Below are 8,694 nucleotides of genomic sequence, written 5' to 3' on the forward strand. Positions count from 1 at the left end.
GCACAAACTGAAACACAGGAAATTCCACTTAAACAGAAGAAAAAGCCTTTTTTTGTGAAGGCAGTCAAACACTGGACCAGGTCCCCCAGAGAGGTTGTGGAGTCTCTATTCTTGGAGATACTCAAAACCCAACTGCACATGGTCCTGAGCAACCTACTCTAGCAGACCCTGCTTCAAGCAGGGGGTTGGAACAATCCCCAGAGATGCCTTCCCACCTCAGCAACTCTGTGATTCTGTTTTACATATGAGTAATTTCCTGCATAGAGCAAATAAGGAAAGAGTATGATAGCTTTTATTAGTCCTTAATAGTCTTTGAAGGTACTTAAGAGTCCCACTCCAGGCTTTATTTTATGCTTTGTGATGGAGCTGATGCCTTGGTTGGAGTTTGGTAGCAGAAATAGCTTCTCAAGGAACTGGGAGGGCTGTGTGGCAGCATTGTAACAAAAATATGAAAAAATCCAATGCAATGAGTTTGCAGCCTCCAGTGCAGCAGAAAGTAAACCGTATGTTGAAGAAGTTTTAAATTAAAAAATCTTATGCATATTCTCAACTTCAAACAAAGGTTGATTTGTTTTCTACAAACGAAAAATATTTTCGTTGCTTCCATCAATGAAAAATGCATTAATGAAAACAAATTTCCCATGGACCTTTGATGCCATCTGAAAATAAGGAGAGAAATTGCTGTTCCTATTCAGATGTTGGTTTCTATGACGCAAGCTGTCACTGACAATGATGTTCCATAGCATATATTTATCTAGCGCTTAAATATCCTGACCAGGTTATAAAATTTGACTAATATCTCCTGTGTCACACACAAAAATGTCAGGGTCACTTCTATTACAAGAACCCAATGACAATTCCTTGCGTGTAATTTGTTCATGCATCTTTAAATGAAATGCAATTCCCCCCACCTCCAGTGTCCACCACGGTAATGGACAGTAATTTCCTACACTTAACTTGATACTATTCTTACATTCCAGAATAACTCCTATAATGCTAGTGTTTCGATTAACTGAAATCACTTACACTGTATTTTTGACATCGAGGGAGGATGATCACTGTTACAATGAATAGTAACATATTAACCCCACATACTCCCTTAAGATGAGAAAAATAAATAATGTATTACTAAAGTCAAATGAAACACCTTTCAAAAAGACATCAGTAAGTCATTTGTATAACTTCATGTTCATTGTCAGCTGCATCACAAAAGCTGAGAAATCAGGTTAAAATGTATTTTTTGATAATTAATCACCTTTCAATCCAGCAGCCATATTTTTTCTGCTTGCCCACTGTTTTTAATGGCTCTGGAAAATAATTTCCTCCTGTTTATTTGCGTCCTTTTCTGTGAACCAGAACTACTGATGTTATCAGGATAGACTTTAGAACAAAGCTCATTAAATATTGTTAGCCTAACCCTGCAGTGCCTAAATGACTAAAGTTCCCTTCAAAGTTAATGTGAGGTTTCTCTATGAGAGAGAAACCATTATTCATTATTATTGCACTGCACTATTCCTCATTATTGCAGACACCATTAAGCATGGTGCGCAAATACACAGTAAAAAACTGCAGAGCATCAAGAGCAAGTCCCAGAAAGCCACAAAAATATTTAATACTGGTGATGCTTCTCTCCACCATGCTAAAAATCTTTATAATGGTATGAACTTGATAGAGATATTGGCTGAGAATTTTTATTGTTAGATTTAGCGTACTTCCAATCAAGAGTAAGATTTTCTGTCTTAGGAGAAATGAATGAAAAACAAAAGTTAAAAAAATACTATCGTCTCCCCTAATCTTTCAGTTTAGTTTAGCTATAGAGAGAAATAGTCCTTTGCTTCACCAGCATATAAAAGGCCACATGGAAAGGGACATAACCCAGCACAAGAAAACTAAAAGCAGAAAATGTGCAAGGATGAACGATACATTTATTTCTTAGCTGGGAGCGTTAATAGCACTACTATCACGCCTGTTTGAATGGAAGTGAAACAAAACATTCAGTAGGTTTCTAATAAGAAGTTACAGACATTTATACAAATAGACCGTATAATTCATTAGCTAGGACAGCATTTAAGAGCTATTGGTCCTAGTATTTCGGTGTATAATGCAGTCACCATCTGGGCCGGTAAGCTATCTTTCCGAAGGCTGCCAGTCACAAACGATGATGTGTTTTGCGGTGAGAAGCTTTCAGGTGTTAGCCCCTTTATGGTGCAAGAGCTGAGCAACACACAGGGCCCTTCGGATCCCATGTACACCTGGCACGGCAGAGACACAGCAGACAAGAGCCAGCCGTGCTCTGAGGATCCAGCTACAAGACTTGGCACAAAACCCAGGCTGTGGGCATAAAGGTCATGCTGTGACTGAAGCTCAAAAAAGCAGCTCAAAGAGAAGGGCTTGCAGCCTGTGGTAGCCCACTCTAGCTCCCTGGGCCATGTAGCCAGCACCATGGGCAGCATCAGCCCTCATAGCCGCCTGGGATCACAAGTGTCTCTGGGGACCATAAAGGCATCACACATCCCACACGACCACAAGTGCGGCCACATACCCTGAAAGGGAGAGCATCACCCCCATGGATTCCCTTGGTAGTTTTGGCACCTTCTTTTAACAAGCTACACAGCCCTTAGATGCAGTCTAATATAGAAATGTCAGTATTCCTTTGCCATCTTTCGCTTTCTATGTTACAGGCTTAGGGAGAAGAGCTCATATTTCAGTGTTATGGTTTCTGCAGGAACAGTGGTTTTGGTTTATGTTCGTCTCCCTGAGACTGATGTTTAACTGTTTGGATGCTATTTAGACCTAGGGAATCTGGACCACTTTAAAAAGGAATAAGTTACAGGCTAAGCAGTGCATAATCAGAAACCAAACCAAAATCATTTACAAGAACAGCAGCTCTATGTCTTTCTTCTTTTTTTGATAAGAAGCCTTTCCATTTCAAGAATGTTGCTGTTTAAATCATTTGGAGTCACATGCACCACCACCATACATAAAACCACCCAATGCCTTATGGGTGAAGTTGTTTTTGGCAACCAATACTGTTTCATCTATTCTGTCTGTATCCTTTATATTTTACTGATTTAGGATTAACTGGATCATTAAAATAAGGGGGGTTTGTTTCTAGAAATTGTTTGTCACAGACGGCGGCTGATTGAACAGGCCTAGCACTCAGACAAGAACCTCTCAGAAATCTATACCAACTAAATCTTAAAATTAAAGTCAAGGACGATAGAGAAACTTTCTGGTTAGTCATTTGAGCTTCTGTTTAGGTCAGTACTAGTCTGGATAGTAGTCTGGATTAGAAGCCATGATGTATTGCAGACCCTGCTGAAAAGTAATTAAAGTTTGCTCTAAAAATGTCTTACTGACAACAAAGGTCCAAGGTACAAGAGAGGGAATTCAGTATTCAATATTTTTCCAAATAAAAGCATTCAGGATTTGATCCAGACCTGGTGAAAGCATTTGAGGTCCTTCTACTGACTGTACAGGGCGTTGGATTATCTTTTAAGAGTGGCATAGGGGTTATCAAAACTAAGATTCCTTTTGACAGAGAAATATCAGATTGAGGGATTAGGGACCAACAATAATGTGAATCTGTAGGATTTTTCTAACTATTTAAATAGTAAAATGCTATTAGTAAATGTTTGCTTTTGTATTACATTTTCATATCGTATTACTTTCTTATAATTCTTTTCACATGAAAATTTCCAGCTGCTTGACAAACATTAATCAAGGTTAATTGAATAAACAATATAGAATCTCACTGTCTGAATCAAGGCCAAATATCTGATTTGCAAATTGATAGCAAAAATGGGAAGAGAGAGTTGTAATTAATTTTGTTCCAAGTTCTTGAACTGATGCCTAGCACATTTTGGACATCAATACTATAGTTTTGAACAGTTTTGGTTTTACGGTTACAGAAGTACGTTTAAAAAAAATGCAAACTCTGCTAAAAAGGCTGTACATAGACAGAAAAATGGGATCTAAAGTTGCCAGATAATAAAATCTTGGACCTTTTCTGCTTGGCAAGCTCACATATAATGCAAATTGATTTTTATCTGTTTGGAACAATTTTTACTTATCATCACTTTCAACCATCACTTTGCTATAAAGACCAATTTGCCGATACCCAAAGCCATTTGTGAATTGTTTGTGTGCAGAACATATATTTGGCCTCACTTTTAAAGATCTCCCTCTAACAAGACCCTGATAAAAACCATCCGTATTGTGCAGATGCTCTACAACTGGACCTGACTGGAAAAACAACTGAATTTCTATGGTCTGTGGCTCCAGGATGGCCAGCCATGCCAGAGCGCCAAGGTCCTCTGCCATGGGGATGGGTGTCTGAAGTGCCTGGGAACCCACAGCCTTTCCTGCTTGCTGGAAAATCCACATTTTGAAAAACACAACCTTCTCTTTTTGGCCAGCTATTAAAAAAAAAAAAAAAGTTAGCCATGAGTGTAAGCTCTGTCTTCTGATAGAGAAATGAAGATTTATCAGTAACAGTGAAAAAGACCATATGTAAAGACCCAGAAAAATACGCTTGGTTGATCCCTTCAAACTTACCTACAAAAAGCAACAGTACCACACACTTGGTCTGATATGGCATAACCTAGAATATGGTTTCTGATGTTTGGTTTGAGGAATACAGTTTTGGTAAGTGATGCCATGTGGTTCAGTCGCTTTTTACAATGATTGCCACTGAAAAGGTATCAATGTCTATTTGGTATTCATCTCATTGGAGGAATTGATTAGGGAGGAAAACGTTAACACTTCCAAGATCCCCATCTCTTTCTTTTTCTTCTTCATGGAAATTAAGATGCTGGTATGGACCGCTACCAAAGTTATTGATCAACCAGGAATAACAGAACCAAATGATCTAAGGTGCAGAAGCCACATGGGACATGTAAGTGTGATGTAAGCATATTTAACAACCAGGTGCCATTGCCATTTCACTCCAAACAACTTTTTGATTGGACCTCCTCACTGAAAGAGAATACAAAAACAAAGAGGGCATGGGTTTTCCAAAAAAGTGCCCCTGTCAATTGAAATTTGGCTGCAGGGAACTCCTTTCCTTGCTGAACCTCTTTGGAAGTACTCATACCAAACAGTACGTCTGGTTAGCAAAACTCACTGTGTAAATTCAGAATGTGAATTCCCAGCTAAGTCTTCTTCAGTAAAGGCCTGCTAACAGTAAGCCCTCTGAGGGAGAGCAGAGGGGCTTCCTCAGTGATTAATGCAAAGCGTATATTCTTGCAAAGGCTCGTCTCACTGAAGAACAGCCTCCAAACCCTTCCCCCCATTAGCAGTAGGTTTGCAAATGACTTTATTGGAGGGAAAAAAAAGAGAGAGAGCAAATAAGATTGTATTTTATACTTGGATTGTTACGACAGTCCAAATTCTAAGTGTCTTAAGCCCACATTCATTGAATCTGATTCTTTCCACACTCACTCCAATATAACTGCTCTGAATTCGTTGGAGTTACTGCAGACTTTTAAAAATGTAAATGTGATGAGAAGCCATCTCAGTCTACTGGCACTGTGCTTCAGAAAGATAATTTTATGTTTTCAAGATCTTTATTCCAGGAGGGGAATGTACATGAAAAATTGTTTAACAATCTAATCTACCGAGTCATTTCCATAAGAATTTGATGGCAGTGACTGGGATGTTTCACATGGAGCAAAGAGACATTCATATTCTGTAAAAAACAAAGGTGACTGGAAGTTGCCCTGAGAAAACCTAATGCAGAACTCAAGAAGCTGCAAATACGTCTGGGTCATACATCTATCAAAAGCAAGTGAAATGTAAGTAACAGGCGATGCTTCAGTCTTGCTGGAGATGGAATTGTGCTGCTCTGATCATTGAATCAGAGCAAGGAAAATAGATACGCATTTTCTATTGCTTCATCTGTAGTAAGTTAGACTGGTAGCCGAGATAGTCAAATAACTCAACATGACCAGGATTTATGCAATTGGCAGTTAAAGTGGTTCTTGAGCAGTCACTGCTGTGAGTAATGAGTTTTGAGCTGGAACAAAATAAACCATTCTCAGACAATTTCTCTTGTTTACCTGCCACAGTTTCCCGTTCTGTTTCCCCTACTCCAGGCAGCTCTAAACAAACTTCTCAACAGATTTCTTGCTGTATAAATGTAGAAGCTAGTGGTAAAATCCTGGCTATTAAATGCAATGGAAATTTTGCCTTTGGCTTCAAAGTAATCAGAATTTTATCCTGAAACTGATGATGGGATTACTGCTGACATTTACTGTCTTGGTTGAGCTGCTGTTCTTTTTAACTCTTTTTGACATCAAGGGAAAAAATATATGTGTAACAACATTATTTCTCTTTTACTGAAAGTGCTTCCTGCATTATTGCTTGCTAAAGAATTTTTTAAACTCTTTGCATATCCAGCCGAAGAACTTACAGTGCGTTGGTAAGCAGAGCTGCAGAGATCTGAAAATAATCGCAATGTAGCCATTATGCGCACCGTAATTGTGGCATATCACTGCACAGGCTTTGAGTTACAGCACTGAACTGAATGGGGCAAGACATTGCCATGTTGCTTACATGGCAATTCCTGGTGCCTGGTGGACTCCAACTTACTGCAAAGTGCCTCTCAAGCTCTTCATCAAAGGTGAGTACAGGTGCTGAAAAATTCTAGGCAGTACACTGATATTGAAGAGCAGCATGGTTAAGAAGAACAAGCACAGAGATGCGAGATGAAAACTGCTAATTCCCATTTGGCCTTGGATCATCGTGTAGTGTTTGGCAGATTATTTCATTTCAGGCTTTGATTTCTCCGTGTGTAATGCAAAGGTAACAGTGTCCATCTATTCCATTCCCTCAGATCTCACAAGGAATATTTGATGTTTGTATAACACTGCAGATGCATACTCATTTGTTTTATTTACGGGATTTTTTTCCGAATAAAGCTTACATTCAGCCACATTGTGTAGTCTAGAAGCATTGAACATCTTCTTGATGTAACACCAAGTTTTTTTTTTTCCAAAGCCTTCTTGGTTCAGACTCAATTTCTGCAACACTCTCATATCACAGTAAAAAAGCACTGCTTGACTATACATGGGCCATTAGAAGTCCTGGTGCTGACCAGGACTTTCCAGTATTAGACTTTACTCTTTGCTTTACACTTAGCTTTATGCTTACTTATTTTGCACTTTATACTTACTTATAACCATTGCTAGATTTTACACATTTGGATTGAAATTCTTTGTGCCAGGTATATTCTGAGCTATATTTCATGCTTTAAAAAGTAAAATAATAGTCTTTCTGTCATATTCCAGACCTCCATACTTCAGAGAGGGGTTTTGAAGAAGGAAGATGCACAGCCTTGATGTGAAGAGGACTTTCGATGGTTCCCAGGAATCCTGCCCATAACATCAGTTCTCACAACTGACCACACTGCGTGGAGGCAGCCTTGAGGATGAATGAGCATGCTTCACTCAAGCTGCATGGACTGAACAGGACCCTTCTCCCGGGTGATTCTCCCAGCACCTCTGGCTACCAGAGTGGCACAGAAGCTGCACAAGGAGATTGTTGTCTCCATCTTGCATACGCCTTATGAAAGTGTGATAATAACAACTCACTTTACAGGAATGTTTTAAGTACGCTTATGTGGGTGCATGAGTGAGTATGTGTATATGTGCAGAAAGACAGGATGGATCAGTCTCTTTGAAGTGCTCATTCTCTCAAGCAAGCCTAGTAAAAACAACAGAACAAACAATCAAGTAGCCACCGACTAAATCAACATGGCTGAACATATCCATGCAAAAATAATATTTGAGCACATAATTAAATTGTAGCATAATATCCAGATGTAAGGGGAGTTGAACTAAAGCTGAATGGTCCATCTCATTTCTACCATTTCCTAATTTTTGAGGGCTTGACTTTGCAGTCTCAGTATTTCTTTAGTGTTTTCTCATTTGAAATAAATTATTTGCTTCCGTAACATTCTGTAGATGATTCATGGCAACAGACCCATCGTCTCTGTATTTGTACTCAACATGTTGCTACAAGTGCTAGTTACAGGCAGCACTCATTGTCTTGTATGTTACACATTTACTTAAAGGTCAAAACAGAAGGGAGAGCATTATAATGGCCTGGCTGGTTGATGTCAGATTTTATACTTTGCAGCTTCATTAGATGGCATTACATCACAGGATACAGTCAAGCAAAGCCTGAATTGATCCTACTTGACTGAATTCTAAATGAATGGAAAATGACTACCTGGTTTGCCAAGGAACAGCAATAATGGCATGACAAATCTGTGATTTCTATGAAGATTTATTTCTTCATAGCACTTCTTTTCAGTTTATGTGTTTCAGCTGTGGTCATGGAATTTGAAAAACGAAGACCCTTTTGTAAGATGATTTTTCAAGCAAATTGAAAAAATATATTGATTTCTTGGTGCGTAATTTTAGGGTTTTTTCATTTCTTTTACAGAATTATGCCTTATTCCAAGTGCAGAAATCTCATGGCATTTTGGAAGCTGATTTTATTGCATTGATAATTGCCAGTTATCAAAACGCCTCTCCCATCCTTCCCCTGAAAGAGATGGGACCAAAAAATATTGGGCATTTGTGTTGCAGGAATGTATCTGGAGAGGATGAATCCTGTAATGAGTTGGTGTTCAGGACACAATATTAGGATTCTGGTCTTCTGGATCTTGCTTCAGGCTGACTTTGAGCA

The 8,694-nt window shown here is 38.9% G+C and overlaps 1 long non-coding RNA gene across 1 annotated transcript; it reads left to right on the forward strand.

Annotated features, from left to right (window-relative positions):
* Window positions 1–5,482: 5,482 nt before the first annotated feature.
* LOC104143223 (uncharacterized) lies at window positions 5,483–8,352 on the forward strand. Its single transcript, XR_693877.2, has 3 exons — window positions 5,483–5,795; window positions 6,400–6,622; window positions 7,290–8,352. It is a non-coding gene; the product is annotated as an uncharacterized lncRNA (long non-coding RNA).
* The last annotated feature ends 342 nt before the right edge of the window (window positions 8,353–8,694 follow it).

The sequence above is a fragment of the Struthio camelus genome, chromosome 3, assembly GCF_040807025.1.
Source record: "Struthio camelus isolate bStrCam1 chromosome 3, bStrCam1.hap1, whole genome shotgun sequence".
NCBI classification, from domain to species: Eukaryota; Metazoa; Chordata; class Aves; order Struthioniformes; family Struthionidae; genus Struthio; species Struthio camelus.